Source organism: Pseudopipra pipra, chromosome 6 (genome assembly GCF_036250125.1).
Source record: "Pseudopipra pipra isolate bDixPip1 chromosome 6, bDixPip1.hap1, whole genome shotgun sequence".
NCBI classification, from domain to species: Eukaryota; Metazoa; Chordata; class Aves; order Passeriformes; family Pipridae; genus Pseudopipra; species Pseudopipra pipra.
Genome location: NC_087554.1, coordinates 43,111,690 through 43,137,518, shown reverse-complemented (window position 1 = coordinate 43,137,518; position 25,829 = coordinate 43,111,690). Strand labels below are relative to the sequence as shown.

The 25,829-nt window shown below is 45.9% G+C and overlaps 1 long non-coding RNA gene across 1 annotated transcript; it reads right to left on the bottom strand.

The window, feature by feature from the left end:
• Positions 1-618: 618 nt before the first annotated feature.
• LOC135416110 (uncharacterized) lies at positions 619-8,863 on the bottom strand. Its single transcript, XR_010431438.1, has 2 exons — positions 8,778-8,863; positions 619-7,735 (listed from the first exon to the last, which is right to left on the bottom strand). It is a non-coding gene; the product is annotated as an uncharacterized LOC135416110 (long non-coding RNA).
• Positions 8,864-25,829: the final 16,966 nt, after the last annotated feature.

The window sequence follows — 25,829 nt, the reverse complement described above, 5'->3', positions numbered from 1 at the left end:
GCCCGCCTGCTCCGGCGTGGCCTTTGGCTCTTCTTTGGTGTCCCGTCCTGCTCTGCCCTCCTTGTTCCCTGAGCGCGGCACTTACCGCCATTTTTAACACGTGCCTTGACGGAGGTGCCACAGGGCCCCCGGGCGCCTCAGGGCCGCCGCCTCCCCCGAGGGCGAACCCCCGTCCTGCCCCGGGGCTCCCCCAGCGCCCCGCGGGGCCCGGGCGCGGCCGCCGCCCTCCCCCCGGGCCCGCAGCAGCGGCACACGCTGCCCTTTCCCCTCCCGCCCAGCCGGGCGGCCCTGGGGGAGCTGCCGGACCCCGCAGACCCGCTCCCTGCTCCCTCCAGCCTCCCCGGCCTCCTGCCTCCCCATGGATGTCAGGGGGGCCCCCACGCCACAGGTCACTCCTGCTTTGACTGATACATACATTTTCTGCCTATTATACATATATATTGGTTTTCAGGGGGAAAGCCATTTCTTTGCTTTTAGCACACTTAGGAGCTTAAATAAAAACAAATATATCTATATTGGCTGTAGTTATTATGCTTGGTTTCATACAGAGTAAGTGGTTCAAATAAAAATAGATTGGATGGAGTGAATGTGCATCAGTTCCAATAATAACACAGGCAGTTTCAAGAAGCATATAAGTTTCATTTAATGTGCACCAGGCTTACAAAGAAGAGGGAAGAAACATTGGTTTAGAGCAGCTTTTAGTCTACATTTTCTGTCTAAAGGCTTCTGTATTTATCAGATTTCTGAAACAGAATGAAAGTCCATAAACAAGTGGAGAAAGGGGTTTGCTAGGAGGCCCAGAGGGGTGTTACAGAGGGAGGAAGTGATACACAATAAAACATGACTGAGGTAGAAATTCCCACCTATATTACCTCTCTACAGTTAGTCTCCTATGTGTGGAATTATCTCCCCACGGAAAGACTGGGCTTCAAACTGGAGCAAAAACTTGGTATAATAAAGGGTTGCAAGTTTTGAGAAAACCAGACTAGCTGAGGATCAGTTTTCAAAGGGTAAATTAAGAACAAATAGGAACTAGGAGCTTAACAACCTCCTTGGGTTTAGGCCATGTGCATCCAGAAAGGCTACAGGAAACTAGGAGAGGGGTGCCTTGAGCAGGATGCAATGAAGCTTTCTGCCCCTGGGGCTATGAACCCAGCAGCTACTACAATCATAATAGCTCTAGGTTAGATAAACAGAAAAGGAAAAGACATCTCTTTGAGATATCAGATGTTCTATGAAAAGCATCAGGGAAACAATCTCAGAGGCAGTGATTCATTTCCAGGAATGGCTGCTGATGGTGAAGGGATCAGTCAAATCCTGCATCATCTGTTTCCCAAGATGATAAGATAGAGCAAAGCTGGGCCTGTACTGAAGAGTGAATATTGAAAGGAGACTTGTTCAGATCCATGTTAACTCACAAGAGACTGTTAAAGCCCTGGATTTACACCCCAGTCTCCAGTCATGATGGAGATCTGTGATGGTCTTATGCTGGGTGGTGCAGGAGATATCTGGGGGCAAGAAGCCATTTGGGAGGTACCAAAGAAAAAGGCTGTTATTTCATAGTCTTTGTGTTTTACCTATTTCCCTCTTTATTCCTCAGATTTCTTCTATGTCCTGCAGAAAGGAGGACACTGCCTGGACATTGAAACGCCCTGCTTCAAGTACCCACTCATACCTGATGGCAATGAAGGGGAACTTCTCATGAGATTAGAAAAACACCAGAGAAGAATGCTCTCACTGTGCCTTTAGGATGGGCCTTTGAGGTAAAGGATGGGATCCCGTCTCCCACCAAAAGCTCCTGGAAGTTCCCAGCTCTGGGCCCATCTGTTTCCCACGGGACCATATGTTCCCAGTGAGCAACACCCCAGGAGAGGGTGTTTATCAAGACTAGCAGGTTGAAGCTTGGCAGGATCTGCAAGAAAGCAATTGGAGGCCTTTAAACGCAGACTTTCTATTTGCAGTATGTGAAGCCTGCATGTGTGTGTTTCCTTCAACCACCCATATACCACAGGGGAAAGCATTCAAAAACAGGATCCAAAAATAGAAGAAATTGTGTGACTCACAGCCCTGCCACCCTGAGTTGTACACTCAGCACAGATCCCAGGCAAAGCACCATTAGGTGCTACATACTCTCCTCACTCAGAGCTCCAAGTAACCACAAAGGAAAATCTACACTGTATACACATAACAATACATTACATGCTGAAGGCATCTCACTCAACAGTTCCCTTATCTCCAAATGGGCACTGTTCCAACACCACACTAAGAAGGTTTGGTTCTGCTGGCTGAGCAGGTCTTCTGGTGAAAAACAGCTGAGAAGATCAGCTTCCTCTGGTGTGCAAAGCATGGGCCCGACTGCCTGCAAAGATTACAGAATGACACATAAATACAGAAATATTAACACCACTGTCCTTGGCCACATTTCTGTCTCTCTGGGATTTTCAGCTAAGAAGGTTACTCTTTGCTTCTGCTCTTAAATATATTGTGTTCAATATTTTAATGGTCCTTCATATGTTCAAGATGTTCGTATTTCAGAGGTCACCGAATTGAGTTTTGTCTATAGAAACAAAAAGGTACATGAGAGTTACCAGTTTTTGCCTGGGTAATACCCACTTTCTTGTCAGATAAACAGCAAGCAGCTGCACATTTTCTAAAAAAATGTCATTTCTAATAAAAATATTTTTGTCAAGTTTCTTGATTATGTTTTTTTGCAAGACTCTCCAATGTTTCAGCAGATTTTGGCCTCTACTGAAAGAACTAAAAAGAATAAAAATGGGCTTTTTTAAAGCAAGAATGAAAAAAAAAAATGAGGATTTTCTTTGCCAAACCCCGTCTGGAAGACAAATGTCAGTCAGAATAGATAAGTAAAAATTTCATCAGGGGGAAAAAGCTCATTTCATGATCAGCTCCAGCCATTCCCTTTAGCACCATGTTGGCCAGGTGAACTGTGTGATACAAATAGCAAACAGGTTTTCTGTGCGTACTCATGTCTCTCTCTAGTGGAAAGCCCTCATCACTACACAAATACAGATAAGAGGCATGGGACCTTCAGTTCAACCACAGGAGACCTGCACCCCACTGAATTCCTGTATCTTGGGGGCTGATGCTCCTCCATAGTTGGGGCAGAGCATTCCTGCCTTGCACAGGAACCCATTCCTTTGCCTCCAGGCAGGGCTATGCTATGGCTTAACCTAACCTCAGTATTTTGGAGAGGGTGAAACATTAGTGTCACACCCAGAGATAAATCAGTACCAAAAAAGTGTTGGCATTTAGGGATCCATTTGCACTGCACAGAAAGACAAAAATAAAGAAATCTTAAAATGCTTCTTAAATGCATTTCCAGGTAGGAGCTACCCCACAGAAAGAGGGAGGCATCATCCAAATTGTTGTAGCAAACCCTTGGAAAAGCAGCCAAACACCTGTCAGCTACCAGCCCACTCTGTCCAACTCCTTCTAACTCCCTAACCTAAAGGGACAGGCAGGAGGCGTGCCCTGCCAGAGCCCACTGGCTTCAGCTTTCCAGTGCCTGCTCACATACCTATGCAGCCTCGTAATCTTCACTTTAGGCTCGGATGTAGCAGTTCTGAGCCTACTGGCAGGAGGCACATGCACCCCTGACCCTTCTTGCACTGCAGCCAGCGCTTCTGCGAGGTCCCCAGGGTGAGTGCCATGGGGTCCAGCAAACGGTGTTGTGCTGCATGCTGGCAGCAGCAGTCCCCACTGAGCAGATGTTGTGCTTGCACATGGCTGAGTTTTCCTTTCCGTGGTGACAAATAAGCACCATTCATCTGGAGCTGAAAAGCACGGAGAGGGTGGGTCATGTTTCACCCTCTCCCTCTGCAGAGCTGGGTGAAGCCAGACTCTCTCTGCTTGCCAGGGAATTACTCCTTACCTTGCCAGACCCAGCTCGAACATTGCTGCCCCCATTTATTCACAAAAGGGCAAACAGCTCTATGTTGCACTTTCACAAGATGACTGTGAGGAACTATTAATCTGGAAGCTGCAGAGCCAGCACAAGTCATCTAGGGGCCCTGTGGGCAGCCTACATTTAGACCAGCCACAGACTGCTTTTCAACACACAGGGACCTTATCAGTGGCAGGGCTGGGATCCATCCCTGTGTTGTGGTGGCCTGAGACCATTGCACTGGAGAAATCACAAGGACTTAGCCATGCAGCTGGGGTGAGCAGCCTATGATGGCATGGAAGGTTTTCTTAGGAGTGCCAAGTTGCCCAAGGCTTCCCTGCTGCCATGTAGTGTGTAGAGGCTATTCTGGCCTGTGGGCTTCCCACTACGCTGTTTATGTCCTGCAGCATTGCCTCCATTTGACAAAGGTGGAAACCGAGAGACACTGAAAGCAGAAAGCCTCCATTATAACTGCAAGATGCCTAACTGCTGGCTGGTTTGATGAGCAGATGTGCAGAGCCTTGCTAGGTCCTGCTGATGGAAGGGCATCTGCAGGTGCTCCACACTTGGGTTAGCACTAATGAGGCACTCCAAATAACTGGGCACTTCTGAAAAAATCTGACATAAATGATGTGCCTAAGGTGGCAAAGTGTGTGTGGGAGCAGCAGCAGCCTTCAGGCAGTTTCCCAGGTCTAAACACTAAGCTTTCTTTTCCTGTGAACCCACCTTTGACTAAATACCTTGTTATCACTTGCTTCCATGCTTACACTAACCTCTGTTTTAATTCAATATAAATATATTAACATAGATTCCATGGTAGAGATCAGTATTGCATTTCTAAGTAATTGTATGTATTTCTAAGTACTTAATCTCTGTTAGAAGGGCAGTGGGTGCAAATGGGTAGTACAGGCACCAAGGCCCTTGAGCTAAGAAGCACCCACAGTGTCCTCTGCTTATGCTCAGCAAAGCTGAAGACTGTGATATACTTTACTGGGGAGAGATGACTATAACATGTCAAACATGAGCTTTGAATCAGGGAGTAATGAGCATAAAGCTATTTACTCATTTCATTTGAGATACAATATCAAGAGACTACTCAAAACAAAATAAAAATATTTCAGAAAGTTTTGAAACTCCCCTTGTTTTGCCTGTTAAAAATTGGCTGAAAGTGATACCTTTGCTTGCCTAATTTGTAGTATGTCTCTAAGCTAGGATGACAGCAGTGACTCTCAAGGCAAGTATCTCCTTTTTTTGAATGCAATATTTATGTTTTACTAATAAGCTGATTGATTGAGCTCGGCTGTTGGAAGTCCTGAGTTTTGTCCACAATGAAACCTGTATGTGTTTAATACCCATCAGCTAGAGGTCAAAAATGAAAGATATTTTATCTCCTCCTTCCCTTCCCAGTCAGAACAATTTTGAAGTGATGGGTTTAAGGACCCACATCAATTTTGTTTCCTAAACAATCGTTTCCCCACTTTCTTTCAGTTACACTTTATCTCCAGCAGGATCTAAGCAGCAGCTACTGAGCCTGACTTTAAATCTTGTGGAGCCCTAGCTTTCCCGGTGGCCACAGAGGGAAATATTTAGTGCCAGCCGCTCTGCCACTTCACCTTCTGACACAATATTATTTCATCGTAACCTGTCCAGTGAGCAAATTGCCTCTTTGGCCCCCTTGCCGTCTCTGCACAAGGGCTGGGCTATTGATTGTGACAGTGTGCCAGTGCACACAGGGTGATTCCTGGAGAGGAGGGATCGATGGGAGCATAATTGCTACCTCATCGGCAGCAAATGGGGAAGAGGGACTGGAGCAACTCAGCTCAGTGGCAGAAAAAAGCTGACGCTGCTTCTGGTGCATCTTCCTTCTGGCTGTGGGGTGCCTCACCATGGGGAAGGGGATGCAGCTATGCTGCTGCCAGGGGAACAGGCAGCGCTTATTCCCAGAGAAGTGGTTTTGCAGCCACTTATGGAGAAGTCGAGGTGGATGAATGCTTTGCATTTACAAAGGAGCCGATAAGGGAAGGGTTGGTGGAGTGAGTGCCATGGCACTGCAGGTTAGTTATTCCTCCAAGGTATGTGTGCATTGCAATCACAGAAAACAAGTCTCTAAGGGAGACTTCAAGGGGTATATAATCCATCCCCCTGCCCCAAGGCATGACTGACTACAGCTACACCATTGCAAGGCTGCAATCCTGGCTCAGAGCAGCACACAATGCTGGAATGGACCAGAAACCAGTACTGTCACCTTTAACACAAGACAGTAATCTTCAAAGACTGCAGCGTACAGAGTGACCAAAATCATGACAACATATTACATGTTGGAGTGGTGCATTCTGTAGCCAGCACCTCTGCATTAAAGTACCTCAGTGAAATATTTTTCAAACTTTGTCTCAGAGAAAGGTGTAAGCCCAGGGGAGCTTCCACTGGAACACTGGGCTAGGTTGCACCCACTTTCTTCTCTGTTTTAATTCCATTACAACATCACAAATTAATTTCCACCACACTGATGATGCAAAATTGTAGCATTAGCAGCTCTCAAATCTGTGTGGAAAAACACGTCTTCAAAATTCAGCAGTGATCTCATGCCAGGAAGCAGACACTCTGCCGGCCAGAGGTCTGAGGTGACAGCCCTTTTTGCTTCCAATGCACATTACTGTTTTTCTCACGAGTACCATCCCAACTTATCACAGCTTTACGTATTGCAAAAGATAATGTTTGCTCTAAGGGCTGCCTTTGTCTCCCTGGCAGGGACTGTATGGGAATGAGCCAACACATTGCTGGTATCTCCATCTCCACCTGGAAGTGGCAGGACCAGAAGTCATGCCAAGTCAGGCTTGGCAGAGGGCAGGGAAGCAGCATTGGGCTCTAACCAACCATGGTGGGAGACACAGAGTAAGCTAAGCAAGGAAGGTCAGTATTGAAACAGCAGCAATGGGATGAAGGAAAGCACTGAAACTCAAGTCTCAGCAGCCCAGCTTTTTTCTAACCTAGTATGCAGCAAGCACAAAAGAAAACAGGACTCAGCCAAAACCCGAGCTCTACCATTCCCCTGCTGGAAAGCCTGTCTGCAGTATGGCTCACTCCACAAAGAAAGAGAGAAATTGCACGTGGCCTCTTGCATGACGTTCAGATATCTTTTGTCTCTTCACTTGTTATGTCACATCATCCTAGGGGTTGGCACAATATAGCCCCATATGTGGAGATAGTGCAGAGATGCAAAGTCACTTACTAAAAAAGATTTTTTAACTCCCCAACTTCCCCAAGCTTCATCCAAATCTGGCACAGACAGCAGCAGGGAGGGGAAGGAGGCAAGCATGTTTTGATCAAAGATTCAAGTTTGTTATTGATTCATCCAAGCCAATTTACCTCCCTCTCACCCCTGAATTCTTCCCAGCATCACTGATTCTGTCTCTGGTACTTAAATGTCAAGCCAAAGAATTTCCTCCTCACGACTGTTCTGTGAGAAAGCAAAGGCAATGTGTCTCTCTGAGAAACTCCATCTTTTCCATCGCACACTGGCCTCCCACCTTCAGGCTCAGTTTACAGCAGAGAACAACTTTGCCATCACTTGTAAATGAAGTGCTTTAATGTGGATATCACCAAGGGAGGATAAACACAAACCACAGTGCTGTTTCACAGAGCTACTCCTCTGATGTTCTCAACAGTATGTAGTGCTTACCTGTGCTTTGTCTCCTAAGATCTCAAGGCAGCAGACTTACGGTCAACTTGATCGAGAAAAGGGCTTCTCCCCACACCTCAGTTCCAGAATTGGATTAACAGCTTTGAACAGACTTCAGAAAAGAGCAATCAACGCTGGTGGGACTAAAGGAGCTGATTTATAAGTAAAAATAAAATGAGCTTGAAATAGCTGTAAAGCTCAGTAGGTGTACCCATGTTTCTGATAGCAATTAACAATATTACCATTAAGTAACCACTCTACTCTGTGCTGGTGCAGCCTCACTTTAAGTACTGTGTGCAGTTTTGGGCACCACAATATAAGAAGGATATAAAGCTATTAGAAAGCATCCAAAACAGGGCTACAAAGATGGTGAGGGGAAGCCATACAAGGAGAAGCTGAGGTCACTTGGTTTGTTCAACCTGGGGAACAGGAGACTGAGGGGAGACCTCATTGCACTCTACAACTTCCTTGTGAGGGGAAGTGGAGAGGCAGGCACTGATCTCTGTGGTGACCAGTGACGACCCAAGGGAACAGCCTGAAGTTGTGTCAGGGGAGGTTTAGGTTGAATATTAGGAAAAGTTCTTCACCCAGTGGGTGACTGAGCACTGGAACAGGCTCCTCAGGAAAGTGGTGATGGCACCAAGGCTGCCAGAGTTCAAGAAGCATTTGGACAATGCTCTCAGACACATGATGTGACTCTTGGGGCTGTCCTGTAACAAGCCAGGAGCTGGACTTTCATAGAATCACAAAATCACAGAATATACTGATTTGGAAGGGTCTCACAAGGATCATCGAGTCCAACTCCTGGCCTGGCACAGGACCATCCCCAAGAATCACACGATGTGCCTGAGAGTGTCATCCAAACACTTCTTGAACTCTGTCAGGCTTGGTGCTGTGACCACTTCTCTGGGGAGCTTGTTCCAGTGCCCAGTCCCTGTGAGTCCCTTCCAACTCAGGTTATTCTATGATTCTATGATTATACATAATAATCACATGATAGCAGAATAAAAAGGCAATCATCTCCAAGTATTGTCAGACTCTCTGAAGAAGAGTTAAGGTGTTATAGGAGGGTAAATCTAATGGAAAAAAAAAAAGAAGGAAATAAAATAAGCCTAGGATGAGTATTAGTATACATTTATAGGAAATTCATCTAGTATAGGGCTCAGAACTGGAGCACTTATTTCCTTTACTTACTACAAGTTGTTCCAGTTTCTGAGACTAAATGCAGAGGAAGATGTCCATGGAGAAACAACTGCCCAGGCTGGAGGGGACTGGATGCTTCACCTATTAATAGGGTGACCAATCTGCATTAGTCTTCCAGCCAAATCAAGCATAATTCTTCATGGATTTTTGGCAGTGGTCTCATACTCAATATCACATCATGTTTAGAGAAAAAATCCAAATCGATTGCTATTCATACATCAGATGGGCAAACAGACACCAGCTGCAGTGTCGCCCACTTACTCTGAATTAGCAATGACTGTATTGCAATTCAGGCTTTGAGCTTTTTTAAAATACAAGCAGGGAGAGACCATGATAATGTCTGTGATAATGACTGGGTGTGTGGATCATGGAGCTGAAAATTATTTCTCCTAAACTCCTCTCTTAGAAGAGGACATGTGTTCAGATTTGGCTGGTTTGTTTGAAACCATGCCTGTGTTCATTCATCTCTGCTACATATCCAGTTTGTGCACTGGGACATATCACCACACTGATTTTAGTTCAACAATATCATTTTAAAGAGATAAAAAGCAAACAACAACTTAAATTAACCTTCCACTGCTACATTATTTAATAATTTAATAACAATTATAATCTTGAAATTACAATTATACCACGTCGAAGCCTGGATAAGAATGCCAATTTGGTTGCACACTCAAAATATCTCCACTTTTCAGGAACACAAACAAGTTTCTATTATAGATTCACATTATAGGCCAAATCCTCACCTAGCATTAACCAGCAACACTGCTGTGCAGTACCAATTTATATCTGTGGCAGAAGATGTAGCTCAGTGACTTTAAAATAATCAGATCAGCAACCCCATCTGCAGCACTAAGCAGAACCATACACAGGTATATATTACACATACCCACTCACTGTGGGTTATGTTTTTATAGAGCAAGCTAACTGAAAGGAGTTAAACAGTGCACTGTGATGCATTCAGTCCTTTGATGTGAGCAACAGCAGTGATGGCATTGTTGTATTGGAATCGGATATGAAGGCATGAGCGTGCAGACATGGCTAAGTATGACAGCTGTGCTAATACTTGGAGACTCACATAGTGCAGGATGTACGAGAATTTGTGATTTTCTTGCACTGAGAAAAGACTTTCATCAACCTCAGCTAAAGGCTGTTGAGGGCAAGGGAGGACATATGCATCCTTCCTTTCAAACTGCACCTGGATGTAGTAGGAAGAAGACTGCTATGTCCCCATTACTTTACGGTCTAAAGCAGCAGTTTTAGCAGATGCCGAGTCAGATGAAAAGGATTGCCCTGGCCTTTCACATTCTGGACTGAGCACTAGGTCAGCATCCTTGTCTCACAGGAAAGCTACAGACAGAGCAGGAGGTTGCCTTTCCCTTATGCTTCTAGATAAGCTGAACAAGAGAAGTCCAAGTTTGCATTAGGAGAGCACACCTTGGCTCCAGCTCTTAGTCAGCCTCTCACTCTCTCTTCCCATCCCACACAAGCAGTCTAGCACCTACAAATACCTGCATGGGCAAAACCACAGCTTGCAGCATTTGTGCAGGCTACCTGACCTAGGTCCTCCACAAGCATGAGCAGGTACAATCACGAGTGCTGAGCACTGAGAGTATGGCTTTGCCTTTACATCTCATTAGCAATGCAAAGTTGCACCCACAGCAGAGCCTGCATAACGTAGAAAATAAATGTGGCCTATTTTTTAATGCTCTTATTAGCACTAAATACTTTCCCTCTCTACCCAGACACATGGCTGAGAGAGCAAGAGACAAGGGTTCTATCCTTTGTACATAATCAGGCAGGCCAAGCTATCTGACCCACACTTGCCTCCGCCTCCCCCGTTCCAGTTAATGCTTTCGTCATGTTGAGCTCCTGCGCTGTGGTTTTCAGGCGAATTTCCACTCTGTGCTCAGAGAGCTGAAACCTTTAGATTAATCCCAGATCTGTCAGCCTCCATCATTTTCAAGCAGGGCTGTGAGCTCCAGGGCACTCCGTTACTTTCTCCAGCACTGAGGAGCCTTAAGCCTCTTGCTCTCACTCTCCTGGAGAGTGGGCAGCCCCATTCCTCTCCCTCCCCAACCTGAGATGACCTGAGTCTGTGGCCAGTGTGGTTGCAGCAGAATTCTCTGTGAATCAGATGATTAAATTGTTTCCTCTCTCTCAGTGAATTTTCACTTGAACTGCAAAGTTCCAAGTCAAGTAGAAGCCAAACACTGACAGTAATCCCCTTTCTCCCTTACAGTACATGGTTGCCCCACTCCCTAAGCTGCAGTCACTCTGGCTGGCACCATAATCCCACTTGTTTGCTGCAGTTGTGGAAATGAGCCTAAATACCCCACACAGAAACTCTTAAGCCATTTCTTTGAAAGCTCGATGCTCCTTCTAGGCTAAACTTGAGATTTTGCTCAGATTTGTTTTGGTTAGACTGAACCTGCCTGATTCGTCTCTTGGTGATCAACTGCCAGGGAAATTTCTTTGTATCCTTTCCTCCTGCTTACCTCTGTGTAGTGGGTTGACCCTGACTGGACACAGGTACCCACCAAAGCCACTCTCTCACTCCCCTCTGCAACTGGACAGGGGAGAGAAAATATAATGTAGGGTTCATGAGTTGAGATAAGGACAAGGAGAGATCACTCACCAATTACTGTCATGGGCAAAACAGACTCAAAGTGGGGATATTAATTAAATTTATTACTAACAGAATCAGAGCAGGATAGTGAGAAGTAAAATAAATCTTAAAAACACCTTCCCCCACCCCTCCCTCCTTCCCAAGTTCTACCTCCCCTCCCCCAGCGGCACAGGGAGACAAGGAATGAGGGTCAGTTGTTGTTTCTGCCACTGCTCAGAGAGAGGAATCTTTCCCCTGCTCCCGTGGGGTCCCTCCCAGGGAGACAGTCCCTCATGAACTTCTCCAGTGTGAGTCCATCCCACAGGCAACAGTTCTTCACAAACTGCTGCAATATAGGCCACTTTTCCATGGGGTGCAGTCCTCCAATGTCTGTGACAGCCCTGTGCTTTGACCCCACCAATGACAGGGAAATGATGGGCAAAGAGAAAAGCACAATGCTGAAGCCCATTGAGGGGGCATAAAATGAAGTAGAACAGCAAGGAGTTGAAAGGTCTGTCCCTGAGAAAAAACATTGCATACATTAAGAAAACCAAACAGTGTGAGCAGAGTGGTGCTGGTAGCCACTGCCCAGAACTCCAGAACTTCTTCTGGAGTCTCTCACTTCACACAGGTGCTCCAAGATGGGCTAAGGAAACCTATGAAAGGCCCCGTGTGCTGGGCACCATGGCCTGGTTTGAACAGGGATTATTTGAAGCTTCAGGTACAACCCAGGAAGCAAAGCCCCATACACACTAACTGGGATGCTGAGAAAACCATGATTTACTCCGACCCCAGAGGAGCAGGTGATTACGTAGCACTGCAAGAAAGTTTCCCAGCCTACAGCCCCTACAAGCCAGTCATGGGCAGCAGCCATCCTGCCCTCCAAAGACCTGCTGAGCAGGGACGGGAGAGCTCCTTGAAGTGCCATGCTCACTGCTCCAGCAATTATCCTTTCTGTGGATACCTCCTCCTTGTGTGCAGAAAGAGGAGATACTCTGGTGCTGGGTGCTGTGGGAAGAGTTTAACCCTTCATCACATAACAAATAAATCCCATTGTTCCAGCTCCCTGCCTAGTGCTCCCTCCAGCCTGTGCCTCCTGAATCCCTCTCGAGAGCAGCTGAATCAATGTTTGACTTGTACAAACAGCTGCCTGACTGCAATTTGGAAGGGATTCAGATGGGGATTACGGCAAGGCAGTGGATAAAAATCTATTACATGGCAGTATTTATTTTAGATCCCTGTGGCACTCACTGTGAACTCTGGCAGCATCTCCTGTTCCTTATTCAGTGGCACATGTGTAGGGCATTGAGAAGAATCACTTTTGGGAGAGTGTGCTGCAGAGCAGCAGGAGTAGCAGGAGGAAAGGACCGGGATCCAAACCGAGTACATTGGAAATGTATACGTTTCCAAGCCAGACTGACTTGGCTCTACAGTGGATCCTCCCAGAGGGTGGGAACATCTTAATTTTCAGGAGAATTTGGTATTGATAAAATTGTATTGCTTTGATAGCCCTAGGGCCTGCGCCAGCTCTGATTTACCAAAGACCAATGTTTCTGGCTCAGTGCAGCTGCATCTGAGATCTAAATCTGATCCTGTCTTCTCTCTTTGGGCACAGAAACGATCCAAGCCCCGAGTTAGCAGTAGGACCTGCCTGGGAGGAGGAAGCCTGCCTGATCTCAGACCACAGAAGCAACACTGCAGCAAGCCCGACTTTGCTGCTCTCTACTGATAGCCTAGTAACAACGGAAGCAGTTCAGGCAAGGGATGAGTGGGGCTGTAGGTGGCAATCTCTGAGACAAAGTGTCCCAGGAACAGGACTGCAAACAACCCACTCAATGCCCACAGGGGTCACCACCAAACCACCGCTGTTGGCCCAGCCTGGCCGTGCTAGTCAGGAATAGTCTCCTGGGACAGGCATGAGTACCCTCAGTCCTTTTCCAGTGTACACGCACACAATCTGCTGGCAGGAGGGAGCATGGGAGTGCCAGGGCAGTGCTGCGAGATGCTGCTGACTTAACAGGCTGTGACAGGGCTGTCCAGCAGCAAAGAGAGGCAGAGAAGCCACTGCTCTCAAAAAAGAAATAGAGATAGGGGAAAGGTCTAAAAGGACTGAATTTCCCATCCCCAGCTTTGTCTTTTCTTGTGTTGAAAGTACCGAATTTTCATCTGCTGGAGGTACATCGCATGTTGAGGGAGACAGACCTCTGTACACCAGTGCTGCAATATTTTCTCCACAGGGTGATAATGCTAAGAGCAAAATGAGCACTGGCCAAGGCTGCCACCGACAAGGCAGCACATGTAGGCGCCCAGATCCCTGGCAGCAGCATTTCTGGGCTGAGCGATGCAGAGATGACAGGAACAAATGGACTGGAGAAGGGCTAGAGGAGCCAGAGCTAGTTTGGGCAGCCCTGGTGATGAGGGACCTGCCCTGAGCACAGCCACGGACTTCAAAGCCTAAAGTGGCTCTGTCCTAAACACTTAGCAACTCCCTCTGGGGACTGCTCACGTGGCTGGATCTGTGCTGGAGTCAACCCCACACCAGTGAATGAGGCTCTCCCATGAAGTGCCTGCACAAATATAAGGTATGAGAGCCTCCTCTTCCTCAGGTCTTCCTTCTCACAATCACTGCCCCTCCTGTGTAGCTGTACAGGTGACTGCCTTGATGGACAGGCTTTAAATTAACCAGCATTTCTGAGGCTTGGGATGCTGGGTCATTTTCTCAGTTTAGCAATTTGAACTCTTAGTTTAAATTTTGCTCTCTGTAATCGAGAGGTAAGTCTGACCTACAAAGATGCTGGGAAACTTAATGAATGGAAAGCTTGCACTGTGCTTTAAAATCACTAGGGAGAAGATAGAAGAGACCAGCAAAATATTGCAATAGATGTAACATTTTGTCAGATTATAGCAAATTTTAAAGTACTTCATGCACCAATCTTTATATATAAAGATGTGCTTGATCATACATGATTTCTTACAGGACCCATGCTGCATTAAGAAGAACTAAACTTCTGGATGGATAGTATGAAGATGTCATAACTCAGATTTCTGTCTCATAGACTCATCCCCTCCATATGATCTTTTTTTCCCTGCACTTCCTCTTTCACTTCAACCCACATTTCTGCTATCCCCCATTTCACCCTGTCTTCCTCTCTCTGCTATTGTGAAGTTATTGCTCACTGGATTTTGTTTTCATGCAGAAGCCAAAAAGCGTAAGAAATAACATGGAGCCCCAGAGGCAACCACACCGGGATGGCAGCATTTACATCTTTTCCTCCGGATGCTCTGACTTCCTTCAGGAGTTGTGACAGGGCTAGGAATCTGGGACTCTCCCAGCTTTGTGCGTTGCTTCTGTGGCTGCACAGGCTTTCTGCAGGGACCAGGCTGAACTCCCCGTGAAGGAGAGCTTCACTTTTGTGTCATGGAAGAGCCTCCATCCTTGGAAGTGCAATTTGGTCCACTCCAGCCCCCAGAGACCCTGGCTTACCTGAGCAAGCTCAGCTCCTCCGCCCAAAGGGAGACAGTCGGGCATTATGTTATATTACTGCTAATGAAGTTGCTTTGTTTGTTCTGTTGCTTAGGGGAATAAGCTAATGTCTCAGAATGCCCTTTAACAGTATTTGTCTTTGTTTATTAAATATTTATTTTGCAAGATAAATGTGGATAAGGAACTCCTATCAGGATTCCTTCTGAGAGGAGAGAGTGCTAAGAGTCTCAGAGGAAAAAATGGGTACAGAGATTGAGGTTGAGTTCTTATCCAGAACAGAATACAGCACCCATCCTTTCTAACAGTATAAAAGATAAACAGTTTCATCTTCCTAATTCTCAGAGTTTATTCCCCAGCAGCCAAAAGAAAGTAGATGTGACATGCTTAGGGATCTACTGCTCCTCTTTGCCTGGGACCTGGCACCCTTCCCTCCTGTTGGTGTAAAATGACTGTGCTTCCCAACACAATGAAAGGGAATCCTACAGGCTGACTGCTCCAAGAAGGATTTGGCAGGGCAGGAGGGGAAAGCAGGATGGCAATGGTATAGGAAGCATTCAGCAGCAGTATGGAGGGAAGGGAAGAGGGGAAAATCACAGGGAAGCCTTCAGCAGCAGTATGGAGGGAAGGGAAGAGGGGAAAATCACAGGGACGTATCACAGCTAGGATTAATCTGTTCACTGGTGGCCTTGCAGGCTTCATACACACCTGCTTAGCCTTTCTTTGGGTAAGCAAATGGCAGAAGAGAAATAGAAATAAAGCATAGAATGTTAAGAAGTTGGAATGGTCATTAAAGATAATCTAGTTCCAACGCCCTGCCACGAGCCTGGACACCTCCCACTAGACAAGGTTGCTCAAGGCCTTATCCAACCTGGCTTAATGCAACACTAAGCAGTTAGGATTAGAAGTGAGCACTGTTCGTTATTCTGAAGCTTTGCAAGAAAGATGAAGCAGTCTCCAAATTGCTCCTCAGTAATGCTTGCAGTTTGGTGGGTCCCTGCAGCCAGTCTATGACTCACAGGATCTAACTGACAGGGGTTTTAGAAGGGACATGCCCGATGCATCCCAATTCCCCTTCTCTGACCCTGACACCAAGAGAAGAATAGGCAGGTTGAGAAGTGGTACTGCTCTCTTACACAGCCATGTTATGTGAGTCAGAGTGAAGATGCCATCTCCTCTCTACCCATGCACATGGCTGGCATGTGAATCTGGCCTTTCTGGTTGGAGCCCACTGCGCCTGTTTGCAGAAAGAGATTCACCCCCACGGCATCTTTCTGCTGGGAGGGTGACTCCCCTGGCCTCTCTCCTGTGGAAGCAGCTGTAAGGGAGGAATAGCCATCTTCCTGATGTGCATGGGAATAGAGCTGAGAGGGAGTGGTGTGGATTCAGCCTCCAGCCACCTGCTGTACAGAACGAATGAGCAGATCATTACCCAGAGAGCTCTGTAATTTCACTTCACAAATGCCTGCCCACTGGCACAGAGCCTGAGGAGGGGAAGGGGGAGAGGGTGGTTGCTCACAGTTCTGCATGCCAAAAAGGCATTTTACCATGCATGAGGCCACCAACACTTCTACAGCTGTGAGACCTTGCAGGCTTAACCCTCTCTGCTGCTCCCCAAGACAGCTTTTCTGGGGGGTCAAGGGGGGGGGAGTGGCAGGAGGGGTCAGAGAGGGAAAGAACAAGGGGCTGTTGGAAGGAGAGAAGAAAGCAATACAGGGAAGGCAAGAGGACTCTGGCTAGGGAAAGGGGTGCATGAAAGCCAAGGAGGTATGTCAAGACAGGAGTCCCTGCAAGAGTTGCATGAAAGGGAGAAGACTCCATGCCCAAGGTCTTCCAAGCAGACAAGCTGTATGCACCCTCTGGGTACTAACAGCAAGAGTGAAGAAGAGCCTGCTTGGGACTTTCTGCTAAATGCACTAGGGCTTTGTGAGGCCTGCTTGTGGGGAAGTCTGGCTCACGTATACATGCTGTGTGAAACTGCAGCAGCTTGCCATTCCTCCTGCCTCCCCCACCTCCCCAGAGGTTTTTAATTTTTGGACAAATTTCAGCTAAATATTTGACACAGCTACATCTCTATCTGTTATTGTATTTTCACAAGTTTCATGAAAACAGGCAAACCAATAGTAGGAGAGAAACCAAGTTTCTATGAAGGGACATGTGAAGTGTGAAGTGTATTATCACTAGCAGAGAACTTATATAGGAGAGCACTTTGATGAATGTGTCACAACAAATTTCAAATTCCAACTCTATAAAAAATAGTTTTTCAGCCAGCAATTGTGCAAAACCACAATAATTTGAGTAAGCTGGACCCCCAGGTTCTGCTCCATGCTAATACCTGCTCAACTTCTAATTTTGTTTGAGCGATGCCCTGGAGATGTCCCCTCCTCTGAGGTGCACATCAGAGATGGCAGCAAGCTGAACCCACTGAGAACAAGTGTAAACCCAAGTGCTCAGTAATCATCGCCTTTGAAAAAACTCTCCCTGCACTGCAACCTCTGAGCCCACACACACACTGCCAGAGGATGGCTGCATCCAAGGGAGGATCTCTACAGAGATCTATGCAGAGCTTCCCAGCCAGCAGGGCCTTTACTGAACTGACTTGGATTGCACCAAGAAACTGCTGCAGGTCTGGCAGAGGTGTGACCTAAGAGGTCACATGTGGCCAGGGTACTGCACACCAGAGAGGGAAGAAAAGGCTCTACTCCTTTCCACTTTTCCCAGTTAATCTTCTCATTTCTGCTCATGTGGGAAGAGGTTTTCAGGACAAAAGGGAAACAAGGCTTGATCCAGCTCCCACTTCCCTAGCAAGCTGGGAAAGCCTGTTCTGCTTAAGCACTTCTAGACATTCCTTCTAAGTTCAGGTAGCTCCAAAAAGAGCAACCTTAATGCTTTTCAAATACCATTCCCCAGCCTTGCCTTAAGGGCTCTGGCTAAAGTAAGCAACATGCCAACATCAGAAACATCTGAGAAAAAAAGTGTAAGTCATGTGGAAGCAGGTCTTTGGTATCCATGGCCAGATGCTGTCCTTTTTATAGCAGAACACCTGTTTTCTACTTCACAAGTACTCTCAATTTCTAATAGTATAAGACACAAGAAAACTAGATCCACCATGGTCACCTGATCTATTATACCAGCAAACATACATCTCAATTCTGCTGGTACTCTTAGATGCTTCAGTAGCATCCACAACATACAGGATATTTACTGGTCTTAAAGTTACCTTAAGAAGCAAATTTTAATGTAATTTGTTGACATTTTGATGAGTCACAGCATTTTATTACAAATTTGCATCAGCCCTCATTTTTTTAATTTTTTCTAAAACTGTGCTATGAATTTTTCAAACATCTACTTAGGGGATAATTGCCCTGAAAAGCTCCAGTCTGTGCCCCTTGATCCTACACCTATACATGGAGGCTTGACTTCAGCATCAGGGCTTTAAATATGAAAATAGACAAGGGACAGGCAGAAAGGAGACAAACCCCAGGATGACTAAGAGAGCATTCTACATGTTGGTTGTTGTGATTTTTATTTTTTTTCTTCCCTTGCTCCTGAATTTTTCATCCAGCTCTCACCCATTCACAGCATGGTGCAGTGACAGGTGAATCTTTTCTTGGCAGAGCTGAGAAACTAGAAACCTTAACTTCAGAATTTTAGAAAGAGTCCCTTTAGTCACGCTAACACCACTCAGTGTGATGTTGGAACACAGTTGGGAACTAATGGGTCAAAACAAAAAATTTTCCCCACACTGGAAAAAAGTATGTATTGCTGTTGATTGCTTAATTTCTTTTCAGAGTACATGAGGGAGAGTTCTTGTCAATAAGATCTCAAGAAAAGAAAAAAAAAAAAGAAGCAAAGGAAAAAAAGGGCTGAGACTTTCTACATTTAGCAGCTTCTGCATTTTGGCACATTTGCTGCTTAAAATACCTAAATGCACTTATTGGGGGGGGGGGCGGGGAGGGAATCGGTACTCTGCTTTTTATCATCCAATTATCCAAGCAACAAGATAGGCAGACAAGTGCAGTTTGATATTCCCTGACAGTTGTTTGCTGAACATACATCATGTAAATGCCCGTTTGCAGAACACAGCACAGCCGGCTGCCATTGGGTCAGCACGTAGCCAAGGTGCTTGGCAGCACACCCGGCCGGGCCGAAGCTCAGCCCAGAGAGCCAGCAGCCTGGAGATCAGTACCACTCCTCACCTGAGGCAGAGAGATGGTGCCCTCATTCCCCTTGGGCAAGGCAGAGTGAACGGGGCCACAGGCCACCAAAGACAGCAGCAGGATGTGCACAAGGAGAGGGGATGTGCCTGCCCAAAATCTCACCCCAGGACACCTCTGAGCAACTGGTATGCACAACCTATCCTCATTCCTGGATTAAGATGCAAGTTATTTCTTTAGGGAATGTGGGACTATGCTTACTCTGTTTCTTTTAAGCACTGCCCCTGCATGGTGTCTGTTGGGCAGCCTGGTGCCCAGCGCAGCTGAAGGCCTGAGCTGTGAGCCTCTTCAGCCTGAGGGGGTTTGGTTGTCACAAGCAGCCATGGTTGGTGCCTGCATCTCTGAGGAAAGCTGCTGATGCTGCTGCAGAATTGTGCTGCCCACATGCATTAAGGCATGCAACCTGGCTTACTCGAGTTATGTTTTGGACCAGGATCTAAGGACAAGTTTCCTTCTATTGGTTCTGAGTTTCAACCTTCTTTGTGTGTGATTGATCATCAGGGTTTCCTGAGACTCCATCTTCCCTTCAGTATAAATAATACTAGTAGCAAGTAACTACCTCCAAGCGTGAAGCAGATGTTATGACTACACATGAAGCTGCTGAAAGCTATTGGTTTAAAGTGCTGAGCCATATCCTTTTAACAGGAGAGCCCTGAACCTAAGGTAGAAATTATTCTTAAAGAGCAGCATAACAACAAATACGGATTTGCAAGAGCACCTCTAGTCACAGTGATCTAGTCTCCCTTTCCAACAGAGTAATAGGGCTTGGGAGGCAGTGGGTGCAACGTCTCGACTCTAGTGAAGCTTTTGACATTTTGACATGTGACTCATGATATTCAAGAAAGGATTGTCTAGATGAACTGCCTGTGGGATAATAACATTTGGTGAGAAAAACATTTCTTTAAAATAGTTATCATTATTTCATTGCCAGTTGAAAGATGTGTTGAGTGGATCCTACAGGTGTTCATTCGAGGGTCCAGCACTAGTGTTTCCATTAATGACTTGGATAGTGGAATAAAGAGTATACTTATTAAATCTGCAGATGACATCAAGCTGGGAGGGACTGAATACACTAGGGGACAGAAAAAGAATACAAGACAATCACAAATTGGACAAATGATCTGAGAACACAAGATGAAATTCAACCAGAACATATTCATGTAATTAGACTTAAGCAGGAATAATCAACTTCATAAATACAGGAAAAGGAACAGCTGTCTAGGTAGCAATTCTACAAAAACGAGTCTGGAAGTTACTGCACTCCACAATCTGAAAAGCAGTAGAAAACATGTCTCACCACCACAGGACAAATGAGTATCATATTGGGTGCTCTAACGTCAGTCTGACAGACCTGTGATGTAGGTTTTTCCCTGAAGGATTATGTCCAGTGTTGGGTGTCCCACTTTGAGACAGAGGCCAATTGCAGAGAGCCCAGGGGATAAGAAGGGAAATGGGCAAAGATTTAGGATCCACAGCCAACAAGAGCAGACGGAACAGACAGAGGATGTCTAGATAAAGAAAAGATCACTGAGGGAGCACACTATAACAGTTTTCAAATATCTGAACAGCTGCTACAAGGAAAAAAGTAATCACTTTTCCATGCCCATGGTGAATAAGAGGCAATAAATTCAACTTCACCATGGAAGATTTGGGTTACTCTGTTAAGAATAGGGAATCACTGGAATAGATTGCCCAGAGTTCAGTCAAAATATTGTCAAGGGCAAAGGAGGTGCAGCTTGACATGCCTGGGGCAAGGAGACAGACTAGATGATCTCTCAAAGCCTCTTCCAATCCTATTTCCTATAACTTTTTTGATCAGCAGTAGCAAGTTTAAACAGAAGCTGTTCACAGAGCTCTGCATTCCCCCTCCCTCATATCAGATATTTTCCACAATGAAAAGGGAGAGTTTGGAAGTTCTTACAGTACAGCAAAACACACACACCATTCCCACAAGTTCAGCAAATCTATTTTCTAAATATGTCAGACACACATTTAGGTGCTCTCAACCCTATGTGGAACAGAGCCTGGGACATTAATTTTTCAGCAATAAAACCACAGTCCTCTTCTAACAAGCCTGTGTAAATGTTCCTAAGGGTGACTACAGAGTCTGAGAGCCCTGCGGTTCCCTGCACATGCCTTCCTCGCTCCATAGTCCTGGCCAGAAAAACTGTTTACATCCCAGGCCCATTGGTCTCCACAGTTCCAAAAATAGAGAGTTTTGGGGGGTTATTTTGTTTATGTTTTCCTGTGGAAATTTCTCATATGCTAAATCTAATGCACTCAAAAAAATTAACGTCATTATCTAGAAAGGTTATAAAACCCTAAAAAACAGTGTCAGTCTCAGACTCCAAGCATAGGACCAGTGGTAACCATTGTTTGCAACACCTGTATTTGAAATCAGCCCCCATCTCTTTATGAGAAGTCCTTCTGCCAAGAACTAGAGTTTTGTGCAGGCAGATGTCACACTGTTCTTCTGGAGGGCAGAGTGTGCTCATGGAAGTGGGAAGGGAGCATGTGCTGGGAACACCATAGGTTATGGAAGCGTACACTACCAAGAGGAGAAGGGTGGCCACAGGACTGAAACTAGCGGAATTAGGGCACACAAAGACACATTGCTTCCCTCTTAAGTGATCATAAAACTTTTCGGGTGTTATGATCAGGAGTGCATGAAACACTCCCTCCCACGCCATAGATGTGCCTCCATATGGACCCATGGTGACTCTCACCAAATTGAGAAGGTCAGCCACCGATGAGGATCATTAAGGCTATTTCTGAGATCAACCATAAATTCACAGACAGGCACCTAGTAAAGTCAACAAGTAACATATTTTGATGCTAAAGAGCTTCTGAGAGAAGCTGTCAGCTGGCCCCAGTTGTCCCAGCTCCTCATGCAAGGGCTCACCTGCGGCTGAAGGGTTTTGCGTCCCTGCACTCTGGCTCTGTCTGTCTGGCAAGGGACTAGTGCTTCTGCACATTGAGTGCCCCCACCTCCTACGGAGTTACAGGAAAGGAGGGCTCAAGGCACCTCCTTAGGAGCTGGCCAAACAGGGAATAAAGTAACTCCTGCTGCATGTCATCTGGAGAGACGTGGGTCCCTGCAGCCTGTCCAAGTGGCTGGGACAAGACACAACTACGCTTTTGTTATCAACAAACTCAGGTGGGGAATGGGGACCTGTGGGGCAGAGGACTATCTCTGTGGCTGGCCACCCTTCCTCTTCCATCTCTTGCCCACATCAACCCCCAGCAATGCTCCCAACACTGGCTGTGCCCCTGCTGCTTGAGTTAATTACAGTCATTATACCTGCACTCCTCAGCTCCAGCTCACTTCTGTTGTCACTTATGTGCCCATTCATTTGCAAATCAAATCCCTCCGTGGATTTTTTAAAAAGAAAATTAGTAGGGAGGGCAAAGATACAAATGAAGAAAGAAACTGCAATTCCTGCAACAACAATACAACAGGAATTGAGGAGCCATTGAGCAGCACCGGGTGTTTTATTTAGTGCCCCTGTGAGGGCTGAGGGCTGGTCCCAGCTCTGACAGACAGGTCTTTGCTGGGTTACAGCACTAAGTCAGAGTGAGGAATAAAGAAAGAATTACATGTCTCCCCCAGTGCCTGCCAAATTGCCTCGATCAAGGTTCACCAGAGAGCTCAAGATACTGCCTGGTGTTTGAGAGCTCACTTGGTGAAGGGCAGGAGAGCTTCCGGGGCACCTACTGTTCCCAGACAGCAGGATGCCCACACGGGCACCATGAGCCTCCAGCAACTGCTCTTCTCAATGTGGGTCCTACTCATTTCTTGGGGCAGGTTTTATATGGACAAGGTGCTGCAGAATCAGCTGTGGAAACAGAAATCTCTTTTTGTGCCTGGGAGGCTTTCCAGCAGTGACTCTTGAAAAGCCATGGCCAGACATAAGCATGCAGTTCAGGTCGCCTCTCTGCTAAGGATAAATTCGAGGTCAATCCTCTGAACAAAGAGGGGGGAGGAGGGTAACCAGAAAAAAATGGGCAGAAATGGCTTCCTAATTGTTTTCAGGTGCTTTGAAGAAGAAGCCGAAGCAAGAAGAGGAAGCTGTGATGTACCCTGCCAGCTGATACTAGGACCAATATTGTATTGCTGCTGTGCAGCAAAGTAGAGTGGTTGGGTTTTGTCACCCAGTACTGTGTATACAGTTTTGAGGAGAAAAATACAAAATTGTTATTCTTGCCTTTTACTGCCAGTGGATACAGACAGTGAAAGAGAGCACGGGGCAAAGAGACAGCCTGGTTCCTTTGCACTAAATGCAGCAGTTTAATTACGCTGCACTGAAGCATTTTCACACCAGCCATTATACCAGTTGTTCAGTGTAGCTACACACTTCTGAGCTTGTTCACGGTATCCCAGACAGCAGAATTTCCCACTGTGTGATCTTTTGACACTTCAGCATCAGGGCTGATTTCTCTCACTGCACATGCTGGAAAGGCAGCCCAGAGGCTGCAGAAGTCCAGGAGGTTGAGAAGGTGAGGATAAACGAACTCCCAGATAAAGTAGAAGTATTTAAGAAGACTGAAAGTAGGTGATGTTTCCCATTACCAGAGTAGCATCATAACAGAAGACGTTTCTTATCACTGTATGCTTTGTACACAAAACATTGCCTATCTGCATAGGCAAGAGAGCATTTCTAGAGAACGGACAGGAGCAGGAGGTAGAGAGGCCTTCTGAACACCATGGGCAGGCAGAGAGGTAGTCCGAGAAACATGTCAGAACTGTAAAACATCTCTATTTGCAGTTTATCTAACTGGAATTTTTTAGTGACATGAAAGCAACAAATTCATTTTAATATAACAGATGGAAAAATGCAACCTCCCCAAAGTAATGCCTTGTTTCCAGGCAAGAAACATGAAATGAATACTGCACAGATGTGAGCAACATGTAACTGCAGCATAGCAAATGAGAGAGTCTCCAAGTCCTTTAGATGACGTGCTTGAAAGGGTTTTCCATCTCCCAGGAGGCTGATTGCTGAGGGAGGAGAGAGAGGGCCTGCAATTAGGTTGATTAAAATAGTGGTCCCAGCATGGTCTGTTCTTCACTGTTGCCAGGAGACTAGAAGGCTGGGATGAACGGTTCAAACTTTTTGTAACAAAAATAGGTGTTTACTTCCACACTATATGATCTTGGCCCTCTCTAAGGCTGAGCATTCTCCATTAGTCTACAAGTAAAAAAATCCCAACCGAACTTCATTTTCTTAGACCTTTGTTAAGAAGGATTTACCACGTTCAAAACTGCATGAATTCTTCCCTGCCTCCATCTTGCCAGCCCAGTGCCAAACTCCAGGCTCTATGCTAACCATTCAGTGGCTGTTCTTTCACTTTTTGTAATATTAATCTTGCTTTTTCTTCCAGATCTGGACGTTGGTCCCCAGCAGACAGATCAGTTCCAGGTTACTCGCTCCTTCCACAGAATATACATACAAAGAAAAGACTGGGCAGCTGGCTCAGCTGATGGGGCAGGACATTGAGATGGGCAGCCACTCATAGTTTACTTAGTGGACATGCACTACCCTCAGTCAGTGACTTATGCTGGAAAAGGTTAAAATAATACTTCAGGAAAGAGAAGATCTTGATGGAGAAACCAAGTCAAGCTATTTTACCAACTTATTCCATTTTTTCCCTCCATTTTCCCAGCTGATATAGAAGTAAAAGGAAACACTGAGTATATTGTTGGGAGATGGTTATAGCCCAAAGTGAAGCCCTACTTTTTTCTTCAAGTCCCTTTCAGTTACCACCCCAAAGCATTCTGAAAAGAAAACACAACCCCAAAACAACAACAAAACCAAAAATAAATCTGTGGTAGTAGCTGTTCCAAAGTTAAGAGCTGGAAGGTCTTCATGCAATTGAAGCATTTCTGTACCCTGATTTATGTCTTTTCATGTTAAGTCCCATCTTTCCTAATGCAATATCAGGCAGAGGGGAATTCACACCTGAAAGTTTCCTGGCTATATCCCATAATGTGCATGAGGCCTCCATAGTCACCACCACACCAAGTTTGCTGCCTCCTTGCATTTGGGTGGAGAAATGGCACCATTCACAGGGAACCGTAGCCTGAGAATGAGGAGAAGCAGCAGGAATGTTACCAGAAATTTTGGCTTGGTCCTTAGTCTTCAGGTACTTGACTAGACTCAGACTGGACACCAGCTCTGTTAGTGGCCCTTCCCTGCCTTTGCTCCAACAGTAGTGTTGTGAACAAGGATCTCTGGCAGGCGCATCCAGAGACTCTGGAGGGGCTCAGATGGGAGCATGAAGGCACAGCCACATTAGTGGAGGATACAAACCCAGTATAATTAGCACTAGGAAAAGAGCCTCAGATTTCTCAGCAGCATTTTAATAGAACTGTTTCTGCTTCAAAACCACCTCAACTGGATGCCAAGGACATGTTATAAAGGCAGGTCAATCCAGGTGTGAAGCAATGTAGCATAGAGATAGCAGCTGAAAGACTGCCAGAAGCAAAAAATCTAAGAACACACCCAAGAACCTTAAACCCTGCAAGCTCATCGTGGAATTACTAAATGAATTGCTTCCTGCAACCTCAGATGCTAATTTACTTATGTGTTTTAATTTTTTTACTTAACATTCTTCTGTTCAAAATAAAATAAATCTAATTTAACGCCCCACCACAGACTCCAAGCACCTTTTGCCTTGAAAGTTTTTGCTGCTAGCCAGGCACCATATCAGAAATAGTATAATTTTAACTTCTAAGTGCC